A 12188-nucleotide genomic window follows, 5' to 3' on the forward strand; every position below is an offset into this window, starting at 1 on the left:
GGCTGGATGGCATCACTGACTCGATGGACGTGAGTCTGAGTGAACTCTGGGAGTTGGTGATGGACAGGGAGGCCTGGCATGCTGCGATTCATGGGGTCACAAAGAGTCGGACACGACTGAGCGACTGATCTGATCTGATCTGATCTGATGGTGGAGAAACTGCCAAAGGAAATTCCAGTTGCTTGGTCAGTGAGAACCAAACTTGAGCGAACATCAGTAGCACCTGGAGGGCTTATTAAACTACAGATTGCGGGGCTCCACCCTCAGAGGTACTGGGGTAAGGCCTGATTACATTCCTAACAATTTGATGCTGATGCCACTGAGTTTGACAACCATTGCTCTAAACCAGCTTTAAAGTCTGTGACTTGCGTGGTGACTTAAAATTTCCAGGTAATTCCATGCAATTCCAAGTAATAATAAGAGTATGGGTTTTACAGTTCATTACGTAACAAGTTCTTTGGGCAGAGAATGAAACTGCATCTTCTTTTATGATCTGCTGCACAGTCTTAAGTGCCTTTGAATCAGCAGATTCACTTACAGTACCTTGAACTCTCTGGAGTACAGGTCCTCTTGCCACATTTAAAGCAGAACTGGAAAATACTAGAAATCTTAAGGAATCTCTAGGGCACTGTTTGCTAAACTTTCATAAGTCTCTCTTGGGACATTTGCAGGAAGGGCACATACCTCCTGGATCAGAATTCTCTGTGATTTTACCATCTAGAAGTTTGAGAGAGCTAGTCCTTAGGCCAGTGCCCCTGGCTCCCCACCCCTGGATGGCCTCTGGTCACTTTATCTGAATTCGGGGGCTTCCCTTTGCCATTCCACTATTTCCCCCTGTGGCAGTAGGTTTTATATAGGGGAACTTCTATCCAGAGATTCTGTTTGGAAGATTTGGGATAGACCTGGAAATCAGCATTTTAAATGAGCTACGTGATGATTCTGATGCAGGTAATTCTTGACTGCGCTTTGGGAAACAGTGCCCTACTGAGCAAATTATGGTCTATAACACACTGATGGTAGGTCTCACATATATGTAACTTACTAAACACCAGGACTGCTGTAAGCACTTCACATAAGTTTTGTGATAGATGGCTCTGATTACTCCAGTTTTACCTATGGAGAAGCTAAAGTGAGTGCAAGTTGCTCAGTCGTGTCTGACTCTTTACAACCCCATGGACTATAGAGTCCATGGAATTTCTCTCCAGGCCAGAATACTGGAGTGGGTAGCTGTTCCCTTCTCCAGGAGATCTTCCTAACCCAGGGATCGAACCCAGGTCTCCTGCATTGCAGGTGGCTTCTTTACCAGTTGAGTCACAAGAGAAAGCCAAGAATACTGGAGTGTGTCGCCTATCCCTTCTCCAGTGGATCTTCCCGACCCAGGAATTGAACCCAGGTCTCCTGCATTGCAGGCAGATTCTTTACCAGCTGAGCTACCAGGGAAGCCCATGGAGAAGCCTAAGATGCAGACCCCGAACAAGTCAAATGGTGAAGCCGGGATTCAGACCCAGCTCCAAGTTTGACTCTGAGCCTATGCTTCTGAACTACCACACGATGCTGCCTGTTAAGTTGATACGTTGTGTAGCAGCTCCACCATCACATATCACGTTTTGCATAATGTGAAGTTATGATGCAAACATTCAAATTAAAAAGAAACATCCTAACTGGAAGCACTGCTGAAGAAGGGGTGCTTACGAAAAGCTATGACACCCAGTTGTCTTGTGTTGTTTTCACTGAGGTCAAACGTAACATAAAATTCACCATTTTAAAGTGTGCTCTGGCAGGAAATACATTGATGAGTAACATTATTGTGCAGCCATCAGCACCACCCACCTTTAAAACATCTCCAAAGTCTTCCGCATATAAAACTCTACCCGTTAAACAGAACGCCTTAGTCCTTGCAGCCATTTCACTGTCTCTATGAATCTGACTTCCCCAGGTATATAAGTGGAATTATAAAATATTCGTTCTTTTGTGCCTACTTCATTAAACTTAGCACAATTCACTCTAGGTTCATTCATGTTGTATCATGTGTCAGAATTTCCTTTCTTCTTAAGGCTCAGTAATTTTGCATTGTATGGATACACCCAATTTTGTTTATTCATTCATCTGTCAGTGGACCCTGGATTCCACCTTATGTACTTATTATTTATTTTTTATCTCTTGGCTGTGCTGCACAGCATGTGAGATTGCTTCTGTCTTTTGACTATTGTGAATAATACATCTATAAGCATGGGTGTGCAAATATCTGTGCAAGTCCCTACTTTGATTTCCAATTGCTTTTTTTCAAAGCAGTTATTTGTATTCATATCAACAAAGAGTTAGAATGAGCTGTTGTAGGGATAGTTATCTTAGACAACATTTCAGTGAATACGTACTGTGTTTAAGGTATTAAATCTTTTGAGATATACAGAGATTATTCAACTGCATGGCTGCTCTCAAAAGGTTTACAGTCTAGTAGGAATGGAATATGATAACACTTTAGAATTGACCAAAGTGTGCTTTTATTTTTAAACTACCATATTTCTTCCAAGCCAGTAGTTCCATAGGCCAGCAGTATTAGCCTCAGCTGGGAACTTCTTTACAATGCTGAAGTCTCAGTCTCCAGATCTACTGAATTGGAAAATCTGAGGTTGCAGACCAGCAGTGTATCCTTTACACAAGCCCTCTAGGTAGTCCTGATGCACACGAAAGTTCCAGGCTTGTTTTGTGTACCACTGTTGCAGGCAGTCGACAGCTTACCTCAGCACTTTATTGTCAAGTATGGAAAAGCTTTAGAGGGAATAAAAGGACTTGGTGCAACAAAAGCAATTGTAAAATAGTACACTTTTCTGGCAAGCCAAGAAATGCTTTTCATCTGCATTATTTCTGCATTTTGGAAACCGCCTGTCTCCACGCTGGCAAATTTCTCCATATTTTCTTATTTCATTTCTCTGTCCAGGGTATCTCTTGTCCTTTGCTTCTGAGGATGGTAGAGTGAAGGAGAAACAGCGATGCAGTCCGGAGTCCGACCATCATCTGCCTTATCGAAAAGGCTGACTAGCCCTTTGTATGTTTATACTACCACAGGTTTAGCTGTTTGAATTACTGAAATCCCTGTGATTTTATTTTCAACTTGCTGGATACCATCAAAGATGAAAAACTATATTTTCCTCCCCGTGCCCCTTTTCCTTGGCTGCACGGGGTCTTTCTGTTGCAGCACACAGGCACGCTGACTCAGAACCTGTGGCTCATGGGCTTAGCTGCCCCGTGGCATGTGGGATCTTAGCTTCCCAACCCGGGATCCAACCCACTTCTCCCTCATTGCAATGCAGATTCTTAACCACTGGATCACCAGGGAAGTCCTTTTATTGCCCTTTTTATAAATGGATCACTGATTAAAATGGAATGACTGAAGTGAATTTCAGAAGTAATTGTATTTCACATTTGAATTCTCTGCATCATGGAAAAGGTACAAAATTGAAATTTTGATTTAAGGGAAATTGTTATGCAGAGCCATTGGCTTATTATTCAGATATATTTAGAAAAATTCAGTTGCATTGTTTAGTTAGATTTATCATCTTAAAGTCATATTACAAATATACAAAGAAATACTTGTTTTAAATAAAACTTGTGTTTACTTATGGAAATACAAGTTAAGAAATTTTAAGAAGTTTAAATCATATATTAATACACGGCTTTTTCGAAATATCACATTAGTATTTAGTGTCTCTTTTTTCCAGCTCTTGATATTTATGTTGTAAAATCTTATAGTACTTTTATGGGGTCAGGTTACTAGCAGAGAGCTCACAATGCTGTTTGATTGTTAGGTATTTGTATAATTTGGTGATAAACTGCCATAAGGTGGTTGTGGTTTTGGTTGTGGTTTTGTGATTTGAGCTGTTAGACTGCAGCTGGAGTGTGCTTAAGTGAGGGAAATTTAGTTTTCATTGTTCTTTTGAGTTGGTGTTTGAGCTTCCCAGGTGGCGCTAGTGGTAAAGAACCCGCCTGGCAGTGCAGGACATGTAAGAGACGAGGGTTTGATCCCTGGGTCAGGAAGATCCCCTGGAGGAGAGCATGGCAACCTACTCCAGTATTCTTGCCTGGAGCATTCTATGGACAGAAAAGCCTGGCAGGCTATGATCCATGGGGGCTGCAAAGAGTCGGACATGACTGAGCAAGTAACACTTTCACTTAAGCTCTGCAGCACTTCAGGCATGTTTCATGTCCAGTTCTTTGTACCTTTATCTAGTTGATAGCGCGTGACACCCTAGCCTAGTCATTAGTGCTCAGCAGTCTCCCTGTTAGAATTGCTAGTCTTTCCCTGTCTTAGAAAGCATGAGGAAGAAAGACTAACTTCTTTCTAGTCTTGCTTTTATGTCCACTGTTGAGCCCAGCAGTTACAATTATGATAAAGTTCTATATAAGTGGCATAAAGCTCTTTTTCTAGTTGGGTGTAATTTTCCCACCAGGAACCAATAAAAATTGAACTGCTAATGATGGAGCCAACTGATTGGTTCAAGTAGAATTTTTTCTTACCCAGGTTTTATAACATGGCTTAGATCTTTTTTTTAAGGCTAGTGTGTTTTTTGAAACAAATGACTTAGAAATAATATACAGAAAATTTAATTATTTTAATATAGAAGAAGTGTTTTCTAAGTGTTTTTTAAAAAGCTCCGTATTATTAATTTAAAAATCCTTGTAGTTACATAATGTAACAGTTGGTACTTCAAATAACCCAGGGCAATAGGTAAGCAATTTTATTTTCAGATGTTACATAAGCATAGTCATATATGAATTTAAATATTCACTAGATATATATTTTGCAGATTAATAATTACTTTTGAATACTTTAATTAGGTTAGATACAATGAAGAGATTCCCCAAGTGCTTATTTCCTGTCATTTTAGAAATTTTAAATAGTTGCTTTCACTATAAAAAGTTTAGAGTCAGTGTTGAGCATCATTTGGTTAAAACATTCAGTTCAAATTTTCTTTTATTTTTAAACTTTACAATATTGTAAAATAAAATTTAAAAAAAAAAAAAAAAAGGACATAAGCCAGATAGCTGTGTTGGAAAAGAGTAAGATTGGAGAATATGAGAAAATTTGGAAATGAGAAAAATCTAATAGTTAATTTATTCATTTAACAAATATGCATTAAACATAATACTCTGTGTTATTTCTAGGCTTGGGGATATAGATGTGAATAAAACAGCTGCACACAAACCAAAAAAAAAAAAAACAAAACCAAACATTCAGTTCAGTTCAGTCACTCAGTTGTGTCCAACTCTTTGCGACCCCATGAACCCCAGCACGCCAGGCCTCCCTGTCCATCACCAGCTCCCAGAGTCCACCCAAATCCATGTCCATTGAGTAGGTGATGCCATCCAACCATCTCGTCCTCTATCGTCCCCTTCTCCTCCTGCCCTCAATCTTTCCCAGAATCAGGGTCTTTTCAAATGAGTCAGTTCTTCACATCAGGTGGCAAAAGCATTGGAGTTTCAGCTTCAACATCAGTCCTTCCAGTGAATATTCAGAACTGATTTCCGTTAGGATGGACTGGTTGGATCTCCTTGGAGTCCAAGGGACTCTCAAGAGTCTTCTCCAACACCACAGTTCAAAAGCATCAATTTTTCGGTGCTCAGCTTTCTTTATAGTCCAACTCTCACATCCATACATGACCACTGGAAAAACCATAGCCTTGACTAAATGGACCTTCGTTGACAAAGTAATGTCTCTGCTTTTCAATATGCTATTGAAAAGGTTGGTCATAACTTTCCTTCCAAGGAGTAAGCGTCTTTTAATTTCATGGCTGCGGTCACCATATGCAGTGATTTTGGAGCCCAGAAAAATAGAGTCAGCCACTGTTTCCACTGTTTCCCCATCTATTTCCCATGAAGTGATGGGACCAGATGCCATGATCTTCGTTTTCTGAATGTTGAGCTTTAAGCCAACTTTTTCACGCTGCTCTTTCACTTTCATTAAGAGGCTCTTTAGTTCTTCACTTCTGCCATAAGAGTGGCATCATCTGCACATCTGAGATTATTGATATTTCTCCCGGCAATCTTGATTCCAGCTTGTGCTTCCTCCAGCCCAGTGTTTCTCATGATGTACTCTGCATATCAGGTAAATAAGCAGGGTGACAATATACAGCCTTGATGTACTCCTTTTCCTATCTGGAACTAGTCTGTTGTTCCATGTCCAGTTCTAACTGTTGCTTCCTGATCTGCATACAGGTTTCTCAAGAGGCAGGTCAGGTAGTCTGGTATTCCCTTCTCTTTCAGAATTTTCCACAGTTTATTGTGATCCACACAGTCAAAGGCTTTGGCATAGTCAATAAAGTAGAAATAGATGTTTTTCTGGAACTCTCTTTTTCGATGATCGAGCAGATGTTGGCAATTTATTACTCTTCCATATTTGCGTTTATTTTTGACCATGCTGCACAGCTTGTGGGATTTCATTATAATAGTTCCCCAACCAGGGATAGAACTCATGCCCCACTCAGTGGAAGCACAGAGTCTTAACCACTGGACTGATAGGGAAGCCCTTCATTTTTGTTTATGAACATTGGTTTCCGTTTTTGTTACATTACTCGGTGCATTACATGGATATGATAGCAGTGTGTCGAGTTTTTTGGGTACTGTACTAGAAATCTTATTTATTGACACAATGTTAAGGATATATAGACTTCTTTCATTGTATGCTACTTAATGAAATTGTGATTTGTATTTTATGTTGTCCTAGAATGCTTCTAGGAGAAGGCCACGGCACCCCACTCCAGTACTCTTGCCTGGAAAATCCCATGGACGGAGGAGCCTGGTGGGCTGCAGTCCATGGGGTCGCAAAGAGTCGGATATGACCGAGCGACTTCTGTTTCACTTTCATGCATTGGAGAAGGCAGTGGCAACCCACTCCACTGTTCTTGCCTGGAGAATCCCAGGGATGGGGGAGCCTGGTGGGCTGCCGTCTATGGGGTCGCGAAGAGTCAGACACGACTGGGAGACTTCACTTTCACTTTTCACTTTCATGCATTGGAGAAGGAAATGGCAACCCACTCCAGTGTTCTTGCCTGGAGAATCCCAGGGACGGGGGAGCCTGGTGGGCTGCTGTCTATGGGGTCACACAGAGTCGGACACGACTGAAGCGACTTAGCAGCAGAATGCTTCTGCACATTGTACTTTTCTAAAGGATGAAACTGTCAGTAGTTATTTGCAGAAGTCTTCAGATAAAAAAGACTAAGCACTTACTTTCTAGAAAGACATAGCATCAAGAGCCAACAAAATTCAGCCGTGAAGTCAAAATTGTATCATCTTCAGTTCTTCTCAGGCTGGAGAGTAGTTTTATCCTGGAACTCTGCAAGTATGCCGTTTGTCTGAACCCATGTCGTGTTTCCTTTAGAGCAGGGACGACACATGTATGTCATACATGCCCTTCTTCCCATGGGTTGCTGTCTCTTTTTTATGGCAAATATCTTTAATTCTATGAAGCCTGAATGTGTCCTCAAAAATCAGAGCTCCAGGCAGCCATCACCAGTTGACTGGAGTTGGAACAGGAATTGAAATACATTTCTTTGCTGTTTAGGTGAAAAGTCTAATGAGCTCTTTACAGTTTCAAAAATGGTGCCAACTGAACTGTAGTGACCACAAAGAGGAAGATAGTCTCAGAGTTTGTAGTTTCCCAAGAAAACCATAGCTTCCCAATCCAGAATTCCCATTTCAGCTTTTCAAGATTGTATTGACCTAAGCTGTCAGAAGCCCAGTTAATAGTGGTGCATGGTGTTGGGAAGATCCCGTGGAGAAGGGCATGGCAACCTGCTCCGGTATTCTTGTCCGAGAAATCCCATGGACAGGGGAGTCTGGTGGTCGCAAAGAGTCAGACATGACTGAGTGACTAAGTACATGCACACATGGTGTCTAAGTAAATGCCTCCTTTCCATTTCATATAGCAAATGTAGTTTCTGTTGGTTTTGAATGAATATGTTGAGCCTTTAATATGTGGTAGTTACCATACCGGAAGCTGAGAGAATTCAAGCGTGAGTGAGCTGCACCTCTGCCCTTACAGAACTCAGTTCTAATGTGGGAAGCAGATACTGACTATATTATAATGTCATCAGTTCTATGCAAGTGGTATGAAAAAATGTGCAACACTGAGAAAAGAACGGTTTCGATGTCTGTGGGGAACAGTTGGATAGAGCTTTGTTTTCTTTTTGGCCACTTAATTTTTTAATTGAAGGATAATTGCTTTACAGAATTTTGTTGTCTTCTGTCAGATGTCAACAAGAATCAGCCATAGGTGCACCCATGTCCCCGCCCTCCCAAACCTCCCTGCCATCTCCCTCCCCATCTCACCCTTCTTGTCACAGAGCCCCTGTTTGAGTTTCCTGAGTCACACAGCAAATTCCCACTGGCTATCTATTTTACATATGGTACCATAAACTTCCATGTTACTCTCCCCATACATCTCACCCTCTCCCTCCTCCTCTCCCCCCATGTCCTTAGGTCTGTTATTGTGTCTGTTTCTCCACTGCTGCCCTGAAAATAAACTCATCAGTGTCATCTTTCCTGGATTTCATGTATATGCATCAGTATATGATGTTTATATTTCTCTTTCTGCCTTATTTCACTTACCCACCTCATTAGAACTGACTCAAGTGCATTCCTTTTTATGGCTGAATAATATTCCATTGTATATATGTACCACAGCTTCTTTATCCATTGGTCTAGGCTAGAGCTTTAAAAAAAAAAATTTTTTTTTTTTTTAAATTTTATTTTTGGCTGTGCTGGGTCTTGGTTGCTGCCCGTGGGCTTTTCTCTAGCTGCTGCGAGTGGGGACCACCGTTCAGTTGTGCTGTGCAGGCTCCTCGTGGTGGTGGCTTCTCCTGTTGCAGAGCACGGGCTCTAGAGTGTGCAGGCTCAGTAGTTGTGGCGCGTGGCCTTAGTTGCCCCACAGCATGTGGGGTCTTAGATCCTGGACCAGGGGTTAAACCCGTGTATCCTGCACTTGCAGAGAAGGCAGTGGCACCCCACTCCAGTACTCTTGCCTGGAAAACCCCATGGACAGGGGAGCCTGGTGGGCTGCAGTCCATGGGGTCGCGAAGAGTCGGATATGACTGAGCGACTTCTGTTTCACTTTCATGCATTGGAGAAGGAAATGGCAACCCACTCCAGTGTTCTTGCCTGGAGAATCCCAGGGATGGGGGAGCCTGGTGGGCTGCCGTCTATGGGGTCGCGAAGAGTCAGACACGACTGGGAGACTTCACTTTCACTTTTCACTTTCATGCATTGGAGAAGGAAATGGCAACCCACTCCAGTGTTCTTGCCTGGAGAATCCCAGGGACGGGGGAGCCTGGTGGGCTGCCGTCTATGGGGTCGCACAGAGTCGGACGCGACTGAGGTGACAGCAGCAGCAGCAGCATCCTGCACTGGCATGCAGATTCTGCACCACTGGACCACGAGGGAAGTCCTTGGAAAGAGCATTATAGAAAAGAGGAATGACATTTGACTTTATCTCTGTCAGCTCACCATGCATCAAACAATGAAAAAGATTTTTTTTAGTGTGTTCTTTACCTGTGTGTCAACAACACTGATGGATTAAATGAAAATTAAATGAAATACTGTATATAAACATTTTGCTCATTAAATGTTACTCATATTGAATAATATGACTAACTTTAGAGCAGGTCTTTTGGAAAGAAGGGTAAGGTTTTAAGGAAAAACCTGATTTCAGGCATGTGCTACCTGCTGCATGGGCTAGACAACACAAGCTGTCTTGAGAATTGTTCCTCGCCCTTCACCACTACCCCATGCCACAGCTGTATGTATGTATGTATGTATGTATGTATGTATGTGTGCATGTATGTGTGTGTACACACGTTTCTCTTCTCTGTGGCAAAAAAAGTGATGCAGTTTTTTATTCTACTCATGTTGTTGGAAATGCAGTGGTTAGAACATGATGTTTAGTTTCATAAAACCTGACTCTGTATCTGAACTCACTTGCAACAATTGTTAGACTATGGACCGGTAAAATAAAGATCCTAGCAGATAAAAATGAAACATGGTGTGCAGTCTGATTTCTTTCACTCTGTCGTCATCATGACTGATATTGACTGTCTGATGGGGAGAGATGGTCAGACTGCAGACCAAGGACTGTGCTACTCATTCTTGCTGCTAACTAGCTAGATTTAGTTTTTGGTAAATGCAGCAGCTAGTTTGTTTAACCACATAATTTGAGGAATGACATTTCTGACTGTGAAGATTTGAGGCAACAGCGAGAACTGTGTACTGACTAAGGTGAAATATATGAATCCTCCTTGGAAGAGCATCCATCACCCAGCTTTGGCTGTGTCTCTCAGACCGGGACCTGTAAGATACACACTCAAGTGAGGGTTCTGTTCCTAGCTTAACCTAAGCACTAATTTGTGGGAATGTACTATATTTTCCTGCTTTTATTGAAGTTTAATGATTCCCCTACAAGAGCTTAATGGCTTACATATATAACTGAGGTTATGGGGCTTCCCTGGTGATGCAATGTGGAAGTCTCAGGTTCAATCCCTGGGTGCAGGAAAATCCCCTGGAGAAGGAACTGGCAACCCACTCCAGCACTCTGGCCTGGAGGATCCCATGGACAGAGGAGCCTGGTGGGCTACAGTCCATGGGGTCTTACAGAATCTGACATGACTGGGCGGCTAACACACATAGACACACACATCTGGGGGTTCAGTGGTTAAGGACCCGCCTGCCAGTGCAGGAGACGCGAGTTCAATCCCTGATCTGGAAAGATTCCACATGCCATGGAGCAGCTAACCCCATACACCACAGCTGTTGAGCCTGTGCTCTAGAGCCTGGGAGCCGCAACTACTGAGCCTGTGTGCTGCAGCTGCTGAAGCCCGTATGCCCGAGAGCCCATGCTCCATAGCAAGAGAAGCACCGCAACTAGAGAGCAGCCCCTCTTTGCAACTAGAGAAAAGCCCAAGGAGCAACGAAGACCCAGCAAAGCCGAATAAATAATATTATCAAGATGATGAAACTTCCCCAGGTTTGATAACCTCGGGTTTCAAAGGCTTACTGGTCTAAGTGTTTTTCTCTTGTCAGAATTTAGGTACTGTAGTTTTCCAGGAAGTGCCTAAAGACAGTATTAGCATATTTGATGTGCATGTATGAGACTATGGTTAGAAACTTGATTAATTCTTTAGAATAGAATTGGTATGCCAGCAATATTTTAGATAGACCATAATCTCTAATGAGGACTAATCCTAGATAAGATACTGCACCTTAGAGATACTTGAAGCTCAGGGAAATGTAATTCATACTTAATTGATATGAGGAAATAACACAACACTTACTGGAATCTTAGTGGAGGAGTGTGAACTCCCCAAAACTCAGAAGTCCAAATTAGATTTTATTTTTTGGCCATGCCACATGACTTGCAGGATCTCAGTTCCTTGACCAGGGATTAAATTTGGGTCATGGCAGCACTAGGCCACAAGGGAACTTCTTTCTCTAAGTTAGATGTTAGTCCTGCTTTTGACCACAAAATTAAAAAGCTAAATTTTAGACCTACCTAGACAACTTTTATTTGTCTCTTTTTATTAATTATATACAGTTATATTTAAATACCAGGAATCCTGCCTAGTGTTTGCATGCATACTAAGTCACTTCAGTTGTGTCCAACTCTTTGTGACCCTGTGGACTGTAGCCCCCTAGGCTCCTCTGTCCATGCAGTTTTCCAGGCAAGAATACTGGAGTGAGTTGCCGTGCCCTACTCAGGGGATCTTCCTGAACCAGGGATCGAACCCCGTCTCCTAAGTCTCCTTGATTGGCAGGTGGGTTTTTTACCTTTAGCACCACCTGGGAAGCCCAGTGTTTCCCTGAGGGTCTATGAGAAAAAGCAGCAGGTACTACAGCTAGCTAGTAATTGCAGGGAGAATTATTTAGATCCACACACTCTAATTCCAAGATATTGAAGCCCAAAACCCCAAATACAAATATTTAATACCCAAGTTCAGACTGAAATTTTGGGATAACTAACCTGAAATAAATAAGGGTTTCCCTGGTGGCTCAGATGGTAAAGAATCTTCCGGCAATGCATGAGACCCAGGTTTGATCCCTGGGTGCGGAAGATCCCCTGGAGAAGGCAATGGCAACCTACTACAGTATTCTTGCCTGGAGAATCCCGTGGACAGAGGAGCCTGGCTGGCTGCAGTCCATGGGGT

Source organism: Bos grunniens, chromosome 24, assembly GCF_055505025.1.
Source record: "Bos grunniens cultivar Pamir isolate PY7600 chromosome 24, Bosgru_T2T1.0, whole genome shotgun sequence".
NCBI classification, from domain to species: domain Eukaryota; kingdom Metazoa; phylum Chordata; class Mammalia; order Artiodactyla; family Bovidae; genus Bos; species Bos grunniens.